We start from the raw sequence: 24,114 nt of genomic DNA on the forward strand, positions 1-24,114 counted from the left end.
GGTAGGCATGGGTCTTGAGACTGTGTCTGTTACCCTACCCTCTTCCTTTCTATAGACTGTAGGCCACGGCAAGGGGTAGACATGGTACGGACAGCTCTCAATCTCTGTCTCTGTCTCTGTCTCTGTCTCTCTGTCTCTCTGTCTCTCTGTCTCTCTCTCTGTGTGTGTGTGTGTGTGTGTGTGTGTGTGTGTGTGTAAAGGGGTGGTTGTGGGACATCTCTGATAATGGCTAGCTAGTGCCAAACAGGAGCCTATGCAGAAAGTGGTCAACAGGGACCACCTGATACAAAGTCCTGATCCCAAAGAGGCCCCTCAGTGGCCAGTACAGGTGGATGACCAGGGCCGGGCAGGCCAGGCTGAACCCAGGCCCCAGTATGGATGTGAGCTGATGTTAGGACGAGGGACAGTGGTGGGGAAGGAATGGGAGGACAGGTGGCTGTGGTGAATACATGAACAGCAGTCATGGGAGTGGCTAGCGTCCGGCCATCAGAAGGCGAGGCATCGCTCCTTGGGGTGGCCCACGCACTCCAGGTTTGGCAAACAGGCAAATTGGATCATGGGTGGAGGTCTACACATCAGTATCAGCGGCTCCTCCCCAGCGGGTGGAAGGTGGTCCCTGATCATCTCCTTGTTCACGAAGCCCTGGCTGTATGTAGTTCCAGTCGTCCGGGGCTTTGTCCACTGTGTACCAGAGCTTGAAGCAAGCAGAATGTTACTTCCTCAGTTCCTTCAGCTCAGGCCGCAGCAGGATGTCTTTCTCAGACTGGTTGGCCAAAAGCAGGTAGCACACGGTGTGGTTGTTTGCATCCTTCATGACGGCGCGGATCACTTGCAGCATTGGGGTGATGCCTGTCCCTCCTGCAATCATGCCTACAGACTTCACCGTCCTGACAATAGGGTTGGACTTCTTGTCTGCACGGATGGCAAACTTCCCTTTGCCCTGGTAGAGCAGCAGCCCGTTGGGGCCCCGTAATTCAATGGTGTCGCCAATATTCATGTTTTCCAGGTACTGAGACATCTTTCCTCCGGCAGGAAACTTGGGATGGCTGTCCTTGAAGTAAACCTTGACCACCAAGTCCATGAAGCCCTAGTCATCATCGCTAGAGACGGGGGTGTAGGGCCACTCGAGAGGTAGATGTGCTGGCCAATGGGAAGGCCCAGGATGTGCTGGGGCAAAGGCAGGGTAAGGCAGAAACGTCAAGTGGTCAAGTGTCATGACTGATAATCTCCTTGTCGATGAGCCACATCGGCTACTTGACATCAGGGTTCTTTTCTCGAGGGTGATGGCTTGTGAAGAGCGCTGAAATAGCTTCATGAAGAGTCTGTAGAGGAACCAGACAGGAGAGAGCGCCACAGGGCTCAATGTGCTCAGCTGGGACCCCATGGTGGCAGAGAAGACAGTAGCTGCATGCTTCTGCACCTGCTACTCCGCCTGCCGCTCCTGGAACCCTCACATTTCATTTTTAAATTAACATGTTAAGTAACTATGAAGGTGTCTTTTTCAGATCAACTCAATATAATATAGATTATTGGCATATCATTAGTAATCTGGGTATTTTTCACAGACATGATTATATCATAGCAACCCCTGAAATAAATGTCTCTGTTATTAATTACAAAAGATAGTGCATTTTGCATCTCAGATGAAAAAAAAAAGTTTTTTGACAAAAGAGCAGTAAGTATTATACTTTTAGATCACTGAACAATCTTGTACCTTCCAAGCAATTAATATGTCTTGTGTGCCCTGTTATAATAATCCTTAACTCATTCTTATGACTAGCTGCTTCTTTGGGTACGCTGTTGGTACAATAATTCGATGAACCATGTGTGCTAAAAAGAACTGTCAGTAAGGCTCAAAATATCATATTGAATTTATGTGTGTGTGTGTGTGTGTGTGTGTGTGTGTGTGTGTGTGTGTGTGTGTTTCTCGTAGGATTTCTATAGCAAACTTCCTCAGATTGGAGGCATAAACAAAAATTCATTTTTTTTTTTTTTTTACATTTTTCAAGGTTAAAACCTGAGATCAGGATGGTGACAAGGGGGTTTCTTCAGACACCTCTCCCCCTTGCTGTGGATGCCCATGCTTTCCTGGGACTTTCTGGCCACTTCTGCCTGACTGAACCTCTGACCCACTCTGTTCTTCCAGGCGCACAGTCTACGGAGTTAGGACTCACACAAATGACCTTTTTAGCTCACAAAAGACACAGCACACCCTACAACAGGAGACAGTTTAACTGTTGAATATGTAGATTAACTTTCTTCCAGGGACTAATTCATAAAAGGAGAAAGCTTACTAAAATCTTGCTGTGAAGAAATTCCTAAAATCCAGTCTGTGAGATGGAGAAGGTACAATTCAAAGGGAAAACTGACATGGGCAAACAAATTTCTGCCAGCATTTTATTCCAGTTTCCTACAGAAATATAGTCCTATTTGGCAGCAGACCAAGAAAGAAGGGACAGATTTAGGATGGTATTTTGCTTTTGTTCATTTATCCATCTGTCTCCATGAACCCTCTGACACTGTTTTTCAAATGGAAGCCTGATAAGGCCAGAGACGTGGTATTTAGCCTGCGGTTATAAAAGCTTAGCCAGTCGCAGTTCAAGAGACTGGAGTACTGCTAGCAAAATCCATATCTTAAACCTGGTTACTCAACTCATTAGAAAGTAAAGTTTTCAGTAACGCAGCTCATTAAACGTTTGTCTTTGGTGTATTCTACAGACTTACAGAGAAGGAAAGATGCTCTACTTCCCTTGATTCATGAATACAATCCCAGAGATATCAGATCGCTTACTGAAGTACTCTTTGTCTAGCAAATTGTTAAATATTCTAGAGAAAATGTTAAAAAATGTTTAAGTTGGCCTATTACATATGTATATATTTAACACACATATTTACACATATACATACAACACACACACACACACACACACACACATATATATGCAGAGAGAGAGAGAGAGAGAGAGAGAGAGAGAGAGAGAGAGAGAGAGAGAGACTCATGTATCTTATCTCAGGCTAGTGATGAGTTCATTATATTGTCAATGATTAACTTGAATGCTTTATATTTGTACCCAGACCTCTTTTGAATTGTGGGACCATAATGTTTTCTTACATATTTAAAATGTGAAATAATTTCCAAAATCTTGTAAATCAACAATCTTTTTACATAGATACATAGACACCTGGGTATAAGTATCATAGTTTCTGTGATGAGTCCTACACAGTTGGACACATATAACTAACATGGCTATGTATGTTGACCATTTTGGAAGATGATAAAACAACAAAGAGATGTGGATATCTTTTGAAAAGGTGATTTCACTTCTTTATACACACACACACACACACACACACACACACACACACACACACACACACCAAAAAAATGTGCTATTTTGTCTTAAATGTTTTGATTCATCTCCATTATTATTTTTCACAGTAACCATATGGTTAACATAACTATCATACTTTATATTCACCACTCTGCTTAAAATCCTGTTTGTAGCAGGAATCTTACAGGTCTTATTAATAAGATCAAACCTGGAGCCAGGTTTTGGGGTGAATGCTAGAAGATCAGAGAAGCAGAACAAGCCATGGCTATCTCACCTTGCTAGTTCCTCAGGTGATCCTGTTTCCTCAGGCTGGAAGCTTCTGAGTCCTCATCCCAATGGCTCTCAGCTGAACTGTGCTGCTCCAAAGCCTGAACGCTAAATCAGCCAAATCCTTAACCTAAATGCTTCTAGTTTCTGGTCTTCACGCCTTATATATCTTTCTCTTTCTGCTGTCACTACCTGGGATTAAAGGCTGGGTTTCTGGGATTAAAGGCATGGGTCACCAAGTTTAGCTGTTTCTAAAGTGGCCTTGAACTCAGAGATCTGGCTAGCTCTGCCTCTCAGTTCTGGGATTAAAGGAAAGGCGTGCACCACCACTGCCCAACTTCTGTTATGGCTTGCTCTGACCCATTTTCTAGCCACCATTTCTGGCTCTGTTCTAGTGGCTGTCTGTTCTCTGACCCCAGATAAATTTATTAGGGTACACAATATTGTTGGGAACACACAATATTTTGGGGAACACAATACCACCACACCTGCTTAATTAATTCATTAATTAAATAATATTGAAATTCCATTAGGTATTTTGCTGACAAAGAGATCAATATAAAAACAATTATAGCATTAGTATTGAAAGGGAGGTTAATCATCTGAACTTATGACTAAAGTAGACTTTGAATGTTTAAAATGAACAAATTATTGATGTATTTTGAATTTGGCTGGTGTTGGTATTGGGATAAATTTATTTTTCTCTATTTGATGTTTTTGAATAATTTGAGAATGTTTGGTGTTTTTTAGAGTTTCAGTAAAGCTGAATGCTCAATTTCAAAAATACATTAAAATAGAACATGGGAGAGTTTGAGTACACAATCAAACATTAAACTATGCACATAGTATCTCCCTGAGACAGTTGATTAGCTTGAACTCTTTGGTAGGCCCCCCAGGCAGTGGAGCCAGGACCTGTCCTTGGTTCATGGGCTGGCTTTTTGGAGCCTGGGGCCCATGCTGGGACACTTTGCTCAGCCTTAGTGTAGGGAGGAGGGGACTGGACCTGCCTTAGCTGAGTCTACCAGGCTAGGCTGGCTTCCCAGGGGAGGCCTTGCCTTGGAGGAGGTGAGAAAGGGAGGTGGATTGGGGGGTGGCAGGAGGGATGACAGGGGAATCTGTGACTGATATGTGAAATTAAGTTAATTATAAAATAAAAATACTAGAAAAAAAAACTATGGACATAGAAGAATGACACCATACCAATGCCATTGAGATTATTTTCAATAACTTGATGTGAAACTTTCCCAAATCCTTGTACCAGGATACCTACAGAACTCCAAATTGATAGGACTACAAAAGAAACTCCCCTTCAACAGAGCTTAATTGAAATACTAAATGCACAGTATAAAGGCAGAGTATTGAAACCTGCAAGAGAGAAAGATCAAATCACTTACAAGGGCAAGGTCATAAGAGTGACTATCAGTCATACCACAGAAATAAAATGCTGTTAAGATTTCAAGTGAGCTGAGAATACATTGGAGGGCTTAGCCTAGGAAAAGGAAGATGAAATGCTGATTCTGTTAACATATCTTACCTATGAAATGGTCCCAGATGTTTGGAGTGGAAGTTGGATCATCAACTTATATTTTAAAAATTTTACATTTCATGCATGTTTACAATATATTGGATCACACCTGCTCTTTACTTCTCTTTCTTCCCAGATGGCCCATATACCTTTCCAATCTTGATTCCCTTGTGTTTTTATAAACCTCTGAGTTCCATTAGTGCTTTACTATGCCAATGACTGTGTGGGATCCCCTACCGTGTAGGTGTAGAGAGGGTACTGTGAATTTCTTCACCTTTAGTCAGTGATTTTGTAGTATCATTTATTTCTTAATTTATGTAAGGAGAAAAAACTGGCTTGAAATAGTGCATACTATTTTATTAGATCCTTATTTTAGATTGTTCTTATTCTACACACATTTACTAACATTAGAAATTTCATGTTACAGGATGCACTCATAACTGTGTCACCAACATGACTGTTTAGGCATGACTTGAACAAGTATGACAACACTGGGCATACCAAAAGAAATGCTGGGAAGTCCATAAGTTCTCAAACCTATACAAAGAATTACAAGTAACTAAAGAGACAGTGGTAGAAATAGTTTCACTAATTGACCAAACAATGCCAGTAGGGCAGCCCTGGAAACATACACACAAGTAACATTACACAGACCAAACAGGTCGTACTTAGAGTATGCACATATATTCCTAGTGATAGTACATATGAATCTGAGTGTAATAATAATGAAAAAAGAAGTCATGAATTCATAAGAGAGCAAGGAAGGATAGGAGAAGTTAGGAGGGGAGAAATGGAAGAGGGACATGTTTATATAATAATATATTCTCAAAAAGTAAGAGAAAAATGGTGAGCAAAACCCATTTTTCTGTGGAATTGAATATTGACAGACATTAGACTTCAAGTTTTTGACTATAGGAGAAAATTAGAAAATCAGGACGATAATACCCATCTCAAGACTTGAAAAACTGTATTTAAAATGAGATAAAGAAAATAGTTTCAATTTTTCATGTAAAATATGTTTATTCATGTTTAATTTTTGTAATTTTAAAAGTCATATTTCTTCTGGAATTAGTGCATGGATACTCTAAGTTGGAACTTTTTTTCTCTTTTCTCTGAAAATCCTTTTTTAATGGCAGCTAATGCTATAGATCTGCATGTAGTTGTGTGCATTAGGTGGCTTAATGCTTTCCTTCAAAACATTTTTCATAAAGGAACTACTTCTTTTTCTTTTTTCTTTTAAAAATCAAATGTAACATACACATTGTAAATTATAGCTATTATAGATGAATGACAAAATGATTACCTCTAAGCAAACACACCTATTTAATTAGCATGAAGATCAATAAATAGAAAAGTACCAGCATCAGGAAGCCACCAGCCAGTCTCTAGACCCTAAAATAACTCTGCTTATGATATCTATCACCATGCGCTGAGTTTTGCTTTATTTGAAATACATAAAATCGTAGTCATATGAAATGAATTCTCTTGATTTTGTTTTCTTTCACTCACTGCCTATTTTAGACCCACTGCATTATTGTAGGAAGCACTTCTTCATTAATATTTCATCCCCAATAGCTATGAAGTCCACTAGTGCAGCAAACAGGCCTGGTTTTCTCTTTGGCACAGTGGGAGGTTAGTGTTTATTTCTGCCTTGTATCTTGGCTCTGTCCCCCAATATACTTCAAATACTTAGTAATTCTGGCAGGTTTCTCTTTTTAGGCTCTGGAACACATAGATCTTGTTCAGTATGTGGTGAAGATGGAATGATAAAATTTTATCAAATTATGCTTGAGGATTAAAGGTGAGCTTGGAGAAAACAGCCCATTTCACTTCTATCAGAAGATAATTCATCTTATTGTGTAATAAATAAGAATGAAATTTTATATCTCCTATACATTCCTGACACTGAATGAAGAACACAAATACAAGTGGATTTCTTATATGTGTATATGTATTAAAATGTCTGTTCCTGTGTACATATTATGATATGGAAATATGTACATGTATATTTATATACACACCTGTACAATATGGCTTTTTTGTTGGTGTTTCAGCACTCTGGATCAAGACTAAGGCTTTATATATTCTTGGTAAAACTTCCTTCACTTATCTGCATTCCAAACCATGTTTAGCTAATTTTATTCAATTTATAACACATTTTTAATAGTTACAAATGGTGAATTGATGTTAGTGAACTTTTAGTGTTTGGCTAGTGTCCTGAAAGTCACTCTAAAGATAGCAAATAATTGTTTCAAGAGTGGATTAAGAGCTTCAGGAGAGTACATGGAAAGTTTTGTTCACACAAGAAAATCCAGAAATGGAGCATGACGAGTGGAAATGAGAAATATCAAAATCCAGTGTTACTTGCTGATTATTATTTTTCTTAAAAGTACTACTTGCATTTATCCTTACATAGTACCTCAAAGTCTTTACTAAAAATTATTTCCTAGTTATATATGGTGAGCTTGCCATATGCTTATGATGTAGACTCTGGGACAAAATATCTAAGACTGTTTTCAGTGTTGAATATGCTTCTTCACACATTTACCATGGTGTGAGATGCATAATGTTTAAAATACCTTCTAGGCAATGAGTCTGCATCTGTTAGCATGTCCCTCTGTTTTCCTTTATGAATCAAAACTATGCTAACCTTCTTAACAGAATCAGTCCAAGAAAAAAATAGCTATCTTGTATAAACTATTTGATTTTTAAATGATATAAATTGTAAAAGCTAAAATTATCTTGATTTATAATAAAATTTTTTCTGGCTATATAAAGCATGCAGTTTTGCTCTTCAATATTTTACGTAACTATTGTAAAGTATATATTGTTATGATAATATTTAAGTCATCAATATAAGTGTTTGAAACTACACAGAAGGTCAAAAGAAAAAAAAAGAAAGAAAAAAGAAAAAGAAGTGCATCATTCCACTGCTTTTAGATCCAGTTTATACAATAGTATGAAAAATTATAGACTGTGTCTTTAGGTTCATGGTTATTTTTAATTCTTATGAATTTAGTTAACATATTTACTAATTGCATACTATATATTTGTGTGCATGATTTTATAGGTATAAAATTAGGTATGGGGCATAGAATTTACTGATGCTGAAGTTATAGTTGTAAAAATAGGTAACTATCCACCAGGACAAAGGAAGAATAGCTAAATGATTAAGAGTACATATTTGTTTTCCAGAAAACCCAAGTGTGGTTCTCAGAATTCATTAGTAAGTCTAGTTCCAAGGGATCTGACAGTGTGCTCTTATAGACTCTGTGGATAACTGCACACATAGCATTTACTTACACAGACACATATAGTATATATACATACACAAATATATATACATATATATATATATATATATATTGCATATATATGCAAAAGTTACAGAAGTCAGTACATGGATCATCTGCACATCTCACATTTAGTCACTTTATGTAGATGAACTATAATCTATATTTCACCTTTGATAACAAACTTATATTGTGGTTGACCATGGCATTTTGTATTGTATTTTCTTTCAGTATATATGTCATTGGTTTTATGTAGACGTCTCAATTTAATTAAAAGACATTTATGACTTCATTATTAATCATACCAAACCTGAATTTGATAGTGTAATTAAGTAACTATTCTGATCCACATTGTAAAATAGTTCATCCTGGATTTGGAGAGATGGTTCCATGGTTAAGGATACTTGCTACTCTTGCATAAGGCCAGAGGTCAGTTCTTAACACTTAAATTCATATTATGCCATCAGAGCCATGCCTAACTATTGCAATAGCATATCTGATGTCCCCTTCTGTGCTACAGTGACAATTGCATACACATGTATGTATGTGCACACAGATACAATTTATTTTAAAGTTAAATTGGTCTATCATAATGGACTATGTATATCCATGATATTTATGATTTTTAGGCATCATCATGAACACCATACTTTTGGTGTTCTCACCTTTTTCTCCTTATTTTATTTTCTTTCTGAACTGTGAATTCATTGTTTGTATACTATTTGCCAAAATGACAAGAATAAAGACAGTGCTCTACATTGAATTTCTTTATATTGTTAATAGTTGGATTTCTCACAAAAAGTATAAATTCTAATATAATGCTATTACTTCTTTACATTATACTTTTTAAAATAATACACAAAATCTCATATTAAGTTGAGTTTGAATTTGGAGATTAGAACTTGATATAGCATTATCAGGAATCAAAAGACCTTAAAAGCTACAATTACTCAAATATTTGCATCTTCCTATTCCCAATTTTTTTTTTTTTTATTTTTCGAGACAGGGTTTCTCTGTAGCTTTGGAGCCTGTCCTGGACTAGCTCTGTAGACCAGGCTGGCCTCAAACTCAGAGAGATCCACCTGCCTCTGCCTAAGGAGTGCTGGAATTACAGGCATGTGCCACTACCGCCCGGCCCAAATGTGTTTTAATCTTGAAAATACTTTAAATTAGTACTTGTCTATACGTGAAACATAATTGTATTGGCTTTGTAAAAGAAAAGGTTAATATAGATTAGAACATTAGAAAATGCATTATGCTATATTTCAATGATTGTGGTATACCACAGCATGCATTTCTGAGCTCTCTGGTCTGAAGGCTTGTAATGGTTCAGGACACTGCCAATAATGAGCCTGCAGGGAGCTTTGTTGCAAATGCCCTGACTCTTTCATTTGCTCTATTCCCAGTGCATACTGGGATGCCTAATTGTGTGAAATCAAGTTATGGATTATCCACTTACTGCCATAGTATCCCAGGGGAAATGAACCTGAAAACAAATAGGCTGCACTTTTATAGTAAATTCAGAGCAAAATGTGTTGGTGTTATAGTAAAAAAAAAATGGCAAGCCAAATTTATCTTTAATTTCAAAACTATATTTTTCTCAACACATAGAAACTATTTCTTGACTGGAGCTCCGTAAAACAAATACTAAAACTGCTACAAATATATACTGTATTGTTTATTGCCATGAATTCTATATTGTATTTGCATTTTTCTTAATGTGTTTCATTCTTATATATCAATAAGAAAGAATTTTACTCTGAACCTTTTAATTTAAACCTACAGTTGATATACAGAAATTTACTGAATTATATTAAAACCTAGTTCTATACTGTTTTTACAGCATAAGAATCACTGTGAAATCTATTCTCTCATAATTTTACAATTTACTTAAATTGTCACTGCTTTGGAATATTATGTAATAATTATTTAATTATGAAAACATGAATAATATGTTTGATCTACATTTAAAGGGACAGTATATCAACATACAATATTTTTGTTGCATTAATAAAATAGAATAGTGTTTGGGATATATTACAGCCAAATTACTTTTAAATACCATATCAAAACATTATTTTTCTAATTTAATAGTATACAGGCTAAGACATTGATTGTAGCCAGAAAGAATAAATTGAATAAAGAAAAGTTTTCAGAGAAATTATTTCAAAATAATTTATCACTAAATGTAATTCTTCTCATTAAATTTATTGCTATATCATTCAATGCAATTTTATAGATTTAAACAATAGTCAAAGGCAGACCTTCTCAAGCAGCATAATCTAAAATGTCACTTGACTTTATAAATGTTAAATTTTAGGCAAATTTTCCATGATAGTTTATATATTTTAGGAAAATATTTCCTAAAAGTCTTGAGTATAAATACATGTTTTTCTATGGCAACATTTAGTCTTAAAACAACAGAAGCGCTTAGAGGCTGAAGGTTTGCCATTTTTAATAAAACACTGTAGTTACTTGTAACATGAATCTTAAAATGTCTTATTAATAAAAACAAACCCAGAGCCAGATACTGGATTGAACACTGAAAGATCAGAGAAACAGACCAAGCCACAGCTAACCTCACCTCGAAAATTCCTCAGCTGATCCTGTTTCCTCAAACTGGAAGCCTCTGAGTCCTCATCTAAATGGTTCTCAGCTGAATTGCTGCTAAAAACGTAAAGGCGTAAAAAGCCTCTAGTTCCTGATCCTCATGCTTTATATACCTTTATGCTTCCTGCCATCACTTCCTGGGATTAATGGTATGTGCAAACCATTTTCTGGACTCTAGGTCTATCTAGTAACTCTTCTGTTCTCTGATCCTAGATAAGTTTATTATGGTACACAAGATATTCGGGGACACAACATCACCACATTTCCCCCTTTTTGTCTAAATAATTAAAGAAGCTTATAACTAATACAAGATAAAGTATATACAATAAGTATATACAATCCATACAGTCAAGAATTACATCAACCATGTCTAGTCTATTAACAGTTACTTTTGGACTAGAAAAAAACACTATATATCATAAAATATTCAATTATTTAAACCAGTGTAGTCTTGTGTGTGTTTCTTGTAGGTTAAACTATAGGGATGAATTAGAAAATTATTATATTCTAATTAATTTTATTTAGCTTAATTGAAACATGTGCCAGTGAGATGGCTCGGTTGTTAAAATGGTAGAAGTGTAAGCTTGAGGATCTGATTTTAGAACTCTAGCTCACATATAATGAACCTAGTGTGCCAGCACACACCTGTAATCCTAGCACTGGGAAGGTACAAACAGAAATATAGCTCAGCTGAATTGATGAGATCTTGTTTCAGTGAGACATCTTGTATCACAAAATAAGCTAGAGAGTGATTGAGGAAGACATATTAGACTTAACTCTGGCATTCACAGGCAGGGTGCATACATATGCATACACACCCTGCCCTCCATATTACACAAACATAAACCATACAAACATGCACACACAGAGAATACCATTAAAACTTATACATTCATTCTCTTATCTCTTCAGAATTACAAATATTGCAATGTTAGAAGATAGATGCGCTTGTTTCATGAAACATAGATTGTAAGTCACTTTTTGTATCCTGAAGAAATCTGCATGCACTGTCTTGAATTAAATCTTAGTTTAACAGGACATAAAAATGTGATTTATTTGATACTTCACTTTGATTTTATGTGTGTGGATTTTGTGTGCTTTGTTTATCTGCATGCCTGTCTGCATAGCATTCATATACTTGATACACAGAGAATCCACAGGAGTGTTGGATCCCTTGGAACAGGAGTTGCAGATGGTTTTTAGCTACCCTGTGGATGCTGGGAAACAAACTCGATCCTGTAAGAGCTGTTGGTTATCTTACCTGTTGAGCAACCTCTTGAGTCACTTCATCTGATATCTCTTAAAGTGATTTGGTCTTTCAATGAAAGAAAAAAGAATGTCTGCATTACTTTGTAAATGTACTTGAACATTTATCTAAATAACAGAGAAATTTAAAGAGAAACATTATGAGAGGAAAATGTTATGATTTTATGCTTGTACATACCATGCTAAGAGGATGGTCTATAAAAGCCCCTTGCAGAAAGTGTTATCTGTAATCCAGATTTTTTTTTTAAATATGTCTTCTTACATCAAAGATTTGGATTAGAAGTGAATCTACCTATTGCAAATTAAGCAAAAAACTCTCACAACTTTGCCTTTCATTTTTGGATTTTGGTTAATTACAGAAGTAGTCAAGTTGGAGACCAAGAACAGCCATAACACTATTAAGGAGGCAAAATAAAGCCCACGATAATTTGGTTCTGGATTTGCAATATTCCAATTGTCTCATTGTCAGTCAGTCTTTCCTTTATAATATTTCACTCAAGCATAGTATTCTCCCCCGCCCCCGAAAGTTCTCTTCACAAGATATAATTGCCATCTCTATATTGAAATTTAATACTCACCTTTCAAATACTAAGAATCCAGGAAATTAGCTAGGTTGAAAATTTAAATATATACTTGGATATTTGTAATGGTAAATCACACTTGTTTTTAATCTTGCAAATATAATCTCAGAATCCATAATAATACATTTATTTATAAGCATTTTTCATAGGCATAAATATGCGGTTTCTAAAATTATGTAAGAAGGATAAATTCAATTGCTGGTCATTTGAATTATTTGAAAACATTTTACATGCCACTCATGTTTAAATTGTATTTACTGGCAATAGCATCCATTTATCATATAGTTTGATAATGCTAAATTTAGTACCAGATAAACATATCTGTGTGCATCAGGCCTGAAGAATGTCATAATTTAAAATATGCACCACTTGTTTAGATTCAAAACTACAATAACTGTTCATAATGGTAAAGCTTTGACTTAAAATGTGCATGTAAATTTTTTAATAATGCTACAGGCATTAAATTTCAAAAGGAGCTACAATTTTAAAGCAATTTTCATTATTCTTTCAATTCATCTTTCAAAAAATTCATTGAAGAATAACACTGCACTACCCATTTTGAAGAAAGTATTATATATGAACTAAAACAGTAAAATTCATTATCTTCTGCTATATAACACTTGAAATTATTTTCTGATTCATGGTTAATGTTTTAAGCTTTAGTTTGGGTGCTCTCTCAGAAATAGTTAAAAATACTACAAAATGTCAACTAACATTTAGCAATGTCCAAAATAATATGAATATTTTCCACTAAGTTTGAAAGAATTTAGTTGAATCCCAAGGACTAATTTTGAAAAAGCTTCTCCTCCCTCTTCTCTTCCCAGTCTGTTTAGCAGAACTCTCTGAGCTCTGCCTAATGTTTGGCTGGGATCTTTGCATGTTTCCATCCGTTTCTGGATGAAGCCTCTCTGGTGACAATTGGACTAGACACCAATCTATAAATATAATAGAGTATCATTAGGAATCATTTAATTAATGTTTTTTTTTTTTTTTTCTTTCCCACCAGTTGTGTTTGGTTCTATCCTATGTCTCTGGGCTATCTAGCCTATGGATCCTGGCCCTCCAAACAGTGTCAGGGGTGGACCCTCTATCCTAGCATGGGTCTCAAGCTGGACTCATTGGTTGGCCAATCTCCCAATATCTGCATCATATTTATGCCAGCATGTCACGACTGCGGCGACCAGCAAGGAAGACGCAACACTGAGCTCTTCTTTCAGCAGTTTACTCAGGAACCTTGAACAATCTTCTGACCCCGGGGAAAGTCTGCCCATGACCTAAATAGCCCCTGGGTGGCCAACCCCAGCCTGCCACATGGGCACTGCGGAAAGGTCCAGGTTCACAGAAGCAAGCCAGATCCTAGGACCAAGCCAAATATGGAGTTGTTTACTCCCGACAGCACTCACCATCAGGAAGGCGGGGGCAGAAGACGGTGCCATCTTATGGGTGCGGCTGTGCACAGCTCTCTACACCAGAACATCTTGTAGGTAGGACAAATTGTAGGTTTAAACTTTTGTGGCTGGTATATAGGTAGGTGGTAGATGTAGATAGGTATAGATAGAGATAGCTAGATACGAATATAGATATTTATAAATTGTGAAACATTCATTTTTTAAACCCAATTTTCTGACACAAAAACCCTAAAGCCCTGTGGAATTTCCAGAATTAAATTTTCTTTTTTTTATATATTGGGGTACTGCTTAGGGAGGGGCTAGAAGCAAGATAGCTTGGGTTGGAGATAGTCTTACTTTGTGTTTCTGTTGGTGTGATAAAACACCATGAGTAATAGCAACTTGGAGAGGAAAGGATTTATGTCCACTTCCCCTTCTACTTTACAGTTTTCCAACAAACAAGTTAGGGAAGGAACTCAAGGCAAGATCTTTGAGGCAAGAAGTGAAGCTGAGGCTATAGAGGAATGATGCTTGTTAGCTTTCTTTACATGGCTTTCTCATCCTGCTTTCATATAGCACCTTGGATTAACTGTCTAGATATAGCACAACCCACAGTGAATTCAGTGAATTGAGCCCTTCCATATCAATCACCAATTAAAAACTTTTACTGGGAAATAGAAGAGATCTCTTGGGTAAACTGTGTTTGGGTTGGAGTGAGGATGAGAATATGAAGGATCAGGTTGGGAGAGTTGGAGGTGGGATGGAGGGGGAGAGTAATGAAGGAGATGTCTTGATGGGGAGTTGTCTATCGGGGTTAAGGAGAAACCTGGTGCCAGGGAAACTCCCAGGGATCCTCAAGAATGACATTAGCTAAGACTCCTAGCAATAGTGGTGAGGGTATCTGAACTGGCTATCTCCTGTAATGAGATTGTTGACTACCCTAATTGTCATCAGAGAGTCTTCATCCAGTAACTAATGGAAACAAAGGCAGAGATCCACAGCCAAGCACCAGACTGAGCTCCAGGAATCCTGTTGAAGAAAGAAAGGAAAGATTCTTGGAGCCAGAGAGGTCAAGGTCATCACAAGGGAACTGACTGAAACAACTAATCTGGGCTCATAGGAGCTCACAGGCTCTGGACCAACAGCTAAGGAATCTACATGGGACCAACCTAGGTCCTCTACATCTGTGTGACAGTTATATAGAGTGGTCTATTTGTAAGACTCCTAGAAGTGGGATCATGGCCTGTCCTTAATGCTTGAACTGGCTTTGGAACCTATTCCCCATACCAGATTGCTTTGCCCAGCCTTAATACAAAGAGAGGAGCTTAGTCCTACCTCAACTTGATATGTCATGTTTTGTTGACACCTGTGGGTGGCCTACCCCTTTATGAAAGGTAACAGATGGAGTAGATGGCAGGGCAGAGGGCAGGCTGAGGGAGAGGGGATGAGAGGAGAGGAGGGAGGGGAAACTTTGGTTGGGATATAAAATAAATGAAAATTTTAATTAATAAAAAAAGAACTTATACAACAGATTTGCCTATAGGCCAAGTCTGTAACAAAATTCTCTCAGGTGAGGTTCTGTCTTCCAAAATGATCCCACTTTGTGTCAAGTCAGGATGAAAAATAGTTAATGTTAATACAGCAGGGATTCTTGGAGAGTCAACCATTTGGTTTTAGGTTTGGGACTTTCTGTCTCATCCCATAATCTCCAAAGAGGCAGAGAAGCTGAAATTTCAGTTAGCAAGCTAAGAGTGGTCAGGTCCCAAAGAAACTGGGGACAAGTCAATTGGCTCCCTTGGCTCGTCCCTGCACTTCTCACCTGCCCAGTCACCTACACCTCCCCCACCAGGGGCTAGATTTCACTTCTTTTCCTGGGCTTTGATTCCTATTTAACTCATCCATTTTGGCTGTGTGCCCTCTTGGTTTACATGTGCTCTCTTAACCTCTTGGTTCTTCTCCTCTCTTGGCCTCTTGGTTCACAATTCTTCTCTTAGTCCACTTCCCAACCTCTCTCTCTTCTTTTCCTCTCTCACTCTCCCCACTAGCTTGTCCCTCTCATGGCAAATTCAGTCTAGATCTTTCCAGATGCCTCTGGCTGTTCTTTTCCCCTTATCTACCACAAAAACCTCCTTAATCGTAAATAGGAGCATGATGAAGCACCATGACCAAAAAAGCAAGTTGGGAAGGAAAGGGTTTATCAGGTTTACACTTCAACATTCCTGTTCATCACTGAAGGCAGTCAGGACCGGAACTCAAAACAGGGCAGGATCCTAGAGGCAGGAGCTGAAGGAGAAGCCATGGAAGGGACCTGCTTTCTAGATTGCTTCCCATGGCTTGCTCAGTCTGCCTTTTTATAGAACCTAGGACCAGTTCAGGGATGGCACCTCCCACCATTGGCTGGGCCCTCCTCCACTGATCACTAATTGAGAAAATTCTCATGGATACTTTTGCTCAACTGAGGCTCCTTCCTCTGATGACTCTAGTTTGTGCTTGTGTCAAGTTGTAAAACTGACCCCTTGTCACCTTGTTATAAAAACGTATCACTATTAATCAACAACCTTCCTTTCCTTATTCATCCCCAAGATCTCACATTAAAATCATAAATAAATAAAATCATAAAATTTAAAAGTCCCACAGTCTATACAAATTCAAGCACATTAAAATTTCAGTCTTTAAAATATCTAATCTCTTTTAAAAGTTCAAGACTTTCATCTCTGGGTTTCTTTAAAAATACTTTCTTACTTATGGGACTGCACTAGGCCCTTTGAATGTGGGTGACAGTTGCATGGCTTAATGTATTTGTGGGTCCTCTGACAATGGGACCAGGACTTATCCCAAGTAATTAGGTTTTTATAGCCCATTCCCTATAGTGTGATGCCTTACTCAGCCATGTTGTAGTGGGTGGGGCACTTGGTCTGGCCCCAACTTGGTATGCCAGCCTGTCTTGACTACCCAAAGCAGACTGTATCCCCTGTGAGAAGGGGATGAGGGTGGGATGGGGAGGAGATGTGGGGAGTGAGAGTAGGGGAGGGAAGGAGTACAGGGGTTGGAATGTCAAATGAAAAAAAATTAAATTAAAAAATAAATTAAAAAAAGAGGGAAAAATCTGGGCACAGTCACAATCAAATCAAAGCAAAACCAAATTTCAACTGTCCAATATCTGGGATCCACTCATGATCTTCTAGATTCCTCCAAAGGACTTGGGTCACTTCTCCAGCTCCATCTTCTACAGCACACACAGATTGTCTTCTATGCTCCAGCTGGCTCCACTCCACTGCTGCTGTTCTTGGTGGTCATCCCATGGTACCATCATTTCCAGAATGCTGGGGTCTTCTGCTGCAACTGGGCTATACTTTCACCAATAGCCCCCTCCCCCCCTGCTTTCTTCATGGTACCAAGCCTCAAATTATTTGCATGACTCCTTCAATCCTGGGCCTTCAATTACCACTGAGGCTGCACCTTCACCAATGGCCTCTCCTGACTCTTCACAGTACCAACCCTCATCTTCTCTCCATGACTTTTTTCTACCTTCAAAACCAGTATCACCAGGGTGACTCTTACATATTACCAAATCTGGCTGCCAGAACAAGGTACAAACCTGGCCACCTCTGCAATATAACATCTCTGTGCTCTCAGAAAATACTTCTCAGCTTTCACCTCAGTGATGATGGTCTCTTCTTATTCACAGCTTATTTCTTAGCTCCTCCAGCCAACCAGTGTCAAATATCCTAGCAAAGCAAAATTTTGCTTTAGTAGTTCTGATATCTTGTTAATCACAGCTTATTTTTCAGCCCCAACTAATCAGAACCACAGAATCTTAATTCAAAATAAAAAGTGGCCCTGATAGAGTCTTTAAATTTCCCTCTGAAACTTCATAAGCCAAGTCTCCATTTTCTCAATGCCTCTCAACATTCATGTCTTCCAAGATCCTAAAGATCATCCCACTGAGCTCTCAATATTCACTGTATCTTCTAGCCCAAAGTCCTTCTATGATTCTCCCCCAAAACATAGTCAGGTCTGTCACTGCAATATCCTAGTTCTGGTATCAACTTGTTTTAGTTAGGGTTTCTGTTGCTGTGATGAAACACCATGACCTAAATCAAGTTGGGGAGGAAAGGGTTTATTTGGCTTACACTTCAACATTGTTGCTTATCACTGAAGGGAGTCAGAACAGGAACTCAAACAGCGTAGGATCCTGGAGGCAAGAGCAGATGCAGAAATCATGAAGAGGGAGCTTGTTACTGGTTTGATTTCTCTGGTTTTCTCAGCTTGCTTTCTTTGAGAACCCAGGTCCAGCTCAAGGATGGCATCACCTACCATGGGCTGGGTCTTCCTTCATTGATCACTAATTGAGAAAATATCACTACAAGTTTTTTCTTCACTTGCTAAAGTATATTTCCCCCCAACAGTTTATGTAAATAATTTTATTTTGTCCATTGTTTTCTGGACATCATTTCTCCTAAAATCAAGTTCTAGAGAAAACAGCTGGGTTATTTTGTCCTTTATTGATTGTTTAGTGACTGCAAGGACCCAATCAAGTTGGGGCAGAATAATCATGCCATCAACCTGGATAGGAGAATAGAGCAACCATACAATGGTTCTTTCTTTGAGTCATGAAAAAAAAAAAAAAAAAGCTTTGAAACAAATCTGGAATCTGCTAATTATGATTAAACCTTGTTCTTAATTTAAGCTGGATGACATTGCAGTCAGAGTTCATTTCCAACCTAATACCTATAAAATTCCCTTTGTTACATATTTTAAATAGAACTTTATGAGGCTTAAAGTTAAAATCATGATTGATTCAGATTTGGCAAGATTTCAGTTCTGCTTCTTCCAGGATTTAGCTCCATTATAATAATTCTAATTAGAATAGTTATGAAAATTGAAATAAACTCTCCACAGTTCACAAGATGGTACATTTGCAATACCTGTCATAATATTATTTTTAAATGTTGTTGTGAATAATTAATTTAATGTTAACAAGAAATGTGCAGACATTGTGTATTCATAAATGGAAGACCTGTTTCTATTGCTTCTATCACAAATGACTCCTGACATAATGATGTGAAGTGATGATACTTGAACTTATTTTTCCCAGAGTTCCAAAGCCCTTTGTCTATTCTGATCTGCACTCAGAAAATGAAGTTAAATAAGAAAAGTTTCTTCCTGCTATTATCGAGGGAAAAACCACAATGAAAGAAGAGCATGTGTGATTTTAGAGTCTTGTGGAGAAATGTGCAGGTATTTAAGAATAGAATTTCAGCTATGTTTTTCATAGTACTCTTTTTGTCTACATTGCCTGAAGTAGAAACACAGGGTACTATGTCTAGTCCTGCAAATCCTGACTCACCATCCAGAACACTGCAATGGAATTGTGTCTCTATCCTACACACACACACACACACACACACATAGATTTCTCCCATTCTTTTATTTATGATGATAGAAATCTTTTCAGATCCTGATATGCCTATCACAATCTATACTAGCTATGAACTTTACTGAAATCATGAACTCTGCTTGCTTGTGGACCCTTTCAGTTGAACAAGGCTAAATTTTTTTCTTTAATGTGCCACTAGCTTTCTGAAATTTCAAACAACAGTAAGTCAATTAAATGCTGGGGTTTATTATTTGTTTTTTAAGGCTTATTTTTAAAATAGTTACTAATTTTGAGAACTTCAAATGTAAGCCCTGTACCTCCATTATGTTCATCCTTCTCCTTTCCTTCAACTCTGCCTGCTTGCTCCTCTCTCCTAAATTAGTGCCCTGAATATGTTATGTATATGCATGTTTCTTGGTTTTTATATGCATGCATGCATACAAAATCTATTTAGTCCATCTAGCATTGCTCATATATAAATTAGTGTTGAATGAAGTATTGTATAAGAGTGGTCTTTGTGATTTGGAAAAGGGGATTATTTATGATGAAAAACTTGAAGAATTAGTGTTAGTTTACTTGTCAAATAGAGAACTCAGTGGTCATCTACATTTTAAAGATGGAATAAGCAATACAAGGTCAAGATGGGATGAGTAATTGTGCTGTGATTTGAACATTAGAAAAGAATTTATGCAACTGCGATAGTTCATGCCTAGCTTGTAATCCAGGTAATGGAAGAATTGAGACAGGGTGGGTAAGCATGAGTTTACAGAAAACCTTAGCTACAGAATGAGGCCCAGAGATGAGGCCTTGAACCAGACCAATGATTCATTGCAATGGACATTTTGTGAATGGGGCTAACTGGACAAAAGGGGTATACTGAATGACACACCACAGCACTGCAATACCACTAGCATGAATGAAGAGGTGTTGAAAAAATGGAGGAGCTAGGTGTTTTTTTTGTCCCTTTGGTTGTTTTGTTTTTGATTAATTTGGGGTGGCATGCTGCAGGGTTAATGAGCAGATATGGTGGGATCTGGAGGCGAGCATAATTGGGGGGGCATGATGTGAAATTTGCAAAGAATCAATAAAGAATTACATTAAAAAATTAAAAATATTATAAAAAGTGGAATAGATTAGAAGAAATATAGTATATGGACTGGTTAAATTCATATATCTAGAAATATTATAAATACAAATATATTCCTAAATACTATCTATTTATATATATATATATATATATATATATATATATATATATATATATATATATATATATTTATGTTATTTGTATGCATATAATTTTAGGAGTGACCACTTGGTATTGGACAATACATTTGGGCATTCTTTCATTAGGAGGACCATATCTCCTGCTCTCAACATTTCTTGCTTACATGTATTTTTCTAAGGTTGAGGTCCCAAAAGATTTCCTGGTTTCATATTAGCATGCCTATTGGTGTCCTTCTGTTCAGGTCTTATTTAAGCAGCTATTTTTAACACATAAATCAAAGTACTTCAAAAAGCAGATACATCAATTTTCTGAAAATTATTCCCTAAAAAATTTGATAATGACTTGGAACAAAAATAAATTTTTCTCATATTGTAGATTAGGTGCAAAATGTAGCCTGTCATAGATCACAGAACAAAGCATGAAGGAAGTCTAAAAGGCTTAAGGTTGCTAGGCATGGTACTTCAGTAAGAATGAAATCCACGAACTTGGCAAGTAGACCCACAAGGAATGAAAGTTAAGGATCTACTCCCATTGCACAGATAATTTGAGGACACTGTCTTGAAAAATAAAACAAAACAAACCTATAAATGTGAAAACAATGACTTCTGACTTGAAGGCATGTAAATTAAAGCCTTAATTATCTTAGATAAATTTTGAAAATACTAGTGAAAGACAGTCTAAACAAAATAAGTGGGTGAATGATACAATTTACTTCTAGAATGATTATTTGGTAAGAATATGTACCAGAATGCACAAAAGTTTTCCACATAATTAAAAAACAAGCCATCAAAATAAACCCAGATTTTTAAAAGGGAATATATATATTTTTAGTCACTTCACAAGGAATGCATGAATGGTCAGTGTACCCCTAAGAAATTCTCTATAGCATGAGTCATCAGGATAATGAAAATCGAAACTACAGTGTTATATAGCTACTCTCCCACATGCATGACTAAAATAAAGCAGACTGACAACACCAAATGTTAGTAAGAGTGCATCATTTTAGAATAAGTTCCATCAGAAACAAACATACACTCACTTTAGACTCAAAATTCCATTTCTAGATATACCATAAGGAGAAATGAAAATGAAATTATGTAAAAAGAATCATGCAGAAAGTCTCAATAAATTTCTACTTTGATTTATTTTATTTAAAAATAGTCAGAAGAGGGATCATCCCAAGTTTGCATCACTAGCGAAAAGGCTAAGACAATTTGAAATTTAGTTAGGTAACAACATTCCTCAGTCATGGAGAGGAGCCCTTACTAACAAACATAATAATATGGAGCAATATGAGGTAAGTGGAATAATAGAAAAGATAGAAACTGATAAGGCAGTTGTATAAATAAACATTTATGTTCCATTTTATATGGATTTTTTCAGGCCAAAAGAAAAAAAATCTGACTGAGGAAGAGAAATCTCTAGAACATTTTACTTCCACAAGACTCAAAAGCAATTGGGAGAAATAAAAGCATAAAGATATTCTAGACAATACCAATGTTCAGTAAGGAAAAAAAATAAGTTTAAATCAAATGGATATATGTTTAAATCTAACATGTCCAATGCATTCATTTTATTTTGTGTACATTTTATTTCATGCTAAAGTATAAATGTAAAAATACCATTTGTAGTCAGGTGTTGGTGGCAGTGGTGGCACATTCCTTCAATCACACCACTCAGGAGGCAGAAGTAAGCACATGTGCGTGAGTTCAAGGCCAGTGTGGTCTTCAGAGCTAGTTCCAGGATAGCCAGTGCTACATGAAGAAACCCTATCTTCAAAAAACAGGGAAAAAGAAAAAAGAAGATAACATTTGCTAGTTGTAGTGGTTTGAATGAAAATGACCCCCCATAAACTAGAGGGAGTTGCACTATTAGGAGATGTGGCTTTGTTGGAGGAAGTGTATCACTGTGAGTGGGCTTTGAGGTGTTTAGAAGCTGCATGGGACTGGACTAGAACCTCTGTATACAGGAGACAGTTGTGTAGCTGTGTCTGTTTGAGGGGCCCCTGGCAGGGTAATCAGAATCTATCCCTGGTACATGAACTGGTTTTCTGCATACCATTACCTATGATCAGACACCTTGCTCACACTTGATGCCGAGGGGAGTGGCTTAGTCCTGCCTCAAATGAATGTACCAGGCTTAGCTATCCTCCCAAGGGAGAACTTAACCTTTTGAAGGATGGAATGGGGGTGGGCCAAGGTGGGTACGGGGATGGGGATTGGAGAGCTGGAGGAGGGATGAGAGGAGAATCTGTGGTTGGTATATAAAATAAATATAGATAGATGGATGGAGGGAGGGAGGGAGAGAGAGAAGGAGAGAGAGAGAGAGAGAGAGAGAGAGAGAGAGAGAGAGAGAGAGAGAGAGAGAGAGAGAGATTTTTAAAAATCTCAAACCAGGCCCAGTGGCTCACTCTTTCTTCCTGCTGCTTGCCAAACCAGTTTTAGAATTCTCAGCTACTTCTTCAGCATCGTGTCTGCCTGCATGCTGTCATGCTTTCTCATCATGCCATGATGATAATGATCTAAATCTCTTAACTGTAAGGCAGTCCCAATTGAATGCTTTCCTTTATAAGAGTTGTCATGGCCATTTTCTCACAGCAATGGAACATCAGCTTTGACATAAGTTGATACCAGGGAGTAGGGTATTGTTCTCATAATCCTGAATGTGCTTTTGTTTGGAGAAATGCAGACTTTGGGACTTCAGATTCGAAAAGTAGTAGAATGGCCTAAGGGATGCTGAATAAGCTGTACAAGTAAGAGCATGGGAAACAATGGTACTGAGGGTGATTTGAATAGTGGGGACCAACCAACTCAAGTGGTATCAGAAGAGAAGAATTTTAGTATGTGCCACAGAAACCATTCTTGTTTTGTTTTTGTTTTTGTTTTTTGTTTGTTTGTTTGTTTGTTTTTTTAGCTGAGGGTTGAACCTAGGGCCTTATGCTTGGTAGGCAAGTGCTCTACCACTGAGCTAAATCCCCAGCCTAGAAACCATTCTTATGATATTTTGGTGCACCATGTAACTACTTTCTGCCCTCATTCAATTTTTTTTCTGATATTAAATTGAAGAATTATGGATTAACAGCTTTGACATAGATTTCAAAGCAACCTATAGTTTTCTTTATCATGTGGTGTTTGTGTCTATGTGTGTGTGTGTGTGTGTGTGTGTGTGTGTGTGTGTGTGTGTGTTCAGTCCTATGCAAATCTATAATGACAAAGAGCAAGCTAAAAATGAAAAATACAAAATG

At 37.3% G+C, this 24,114-nt stretch overlaps 1 pseudogene; it reads right to left on the reverse strand.

Annotated features, from left to right (window-relative positions):
* Nucleotides 1-486: 486 nt before the first annotated feature.
* LOC118592605 lies at nt 487-1,425 on the reverse strand (annotated as a pseudogene).
* Nucleotides 1,426-24,114: the final 22,689 nt, after the last annotated feature.

The sequence above is a fragment of the Onychomys torridus genome, chromosome 10 (genome assembly GCF_903995425.1).
Source record: "Onychomys torridus chromosome 10, mOncTor1.1, whole genome shotgun sequence".
NCBI classification, from domain to species: domain Eukaryota; kingdom Metazoa; phylum Chordata; class Mammalia; order Rodentia; family Cricetidae; genus Onychomys; species Onychomys torridus.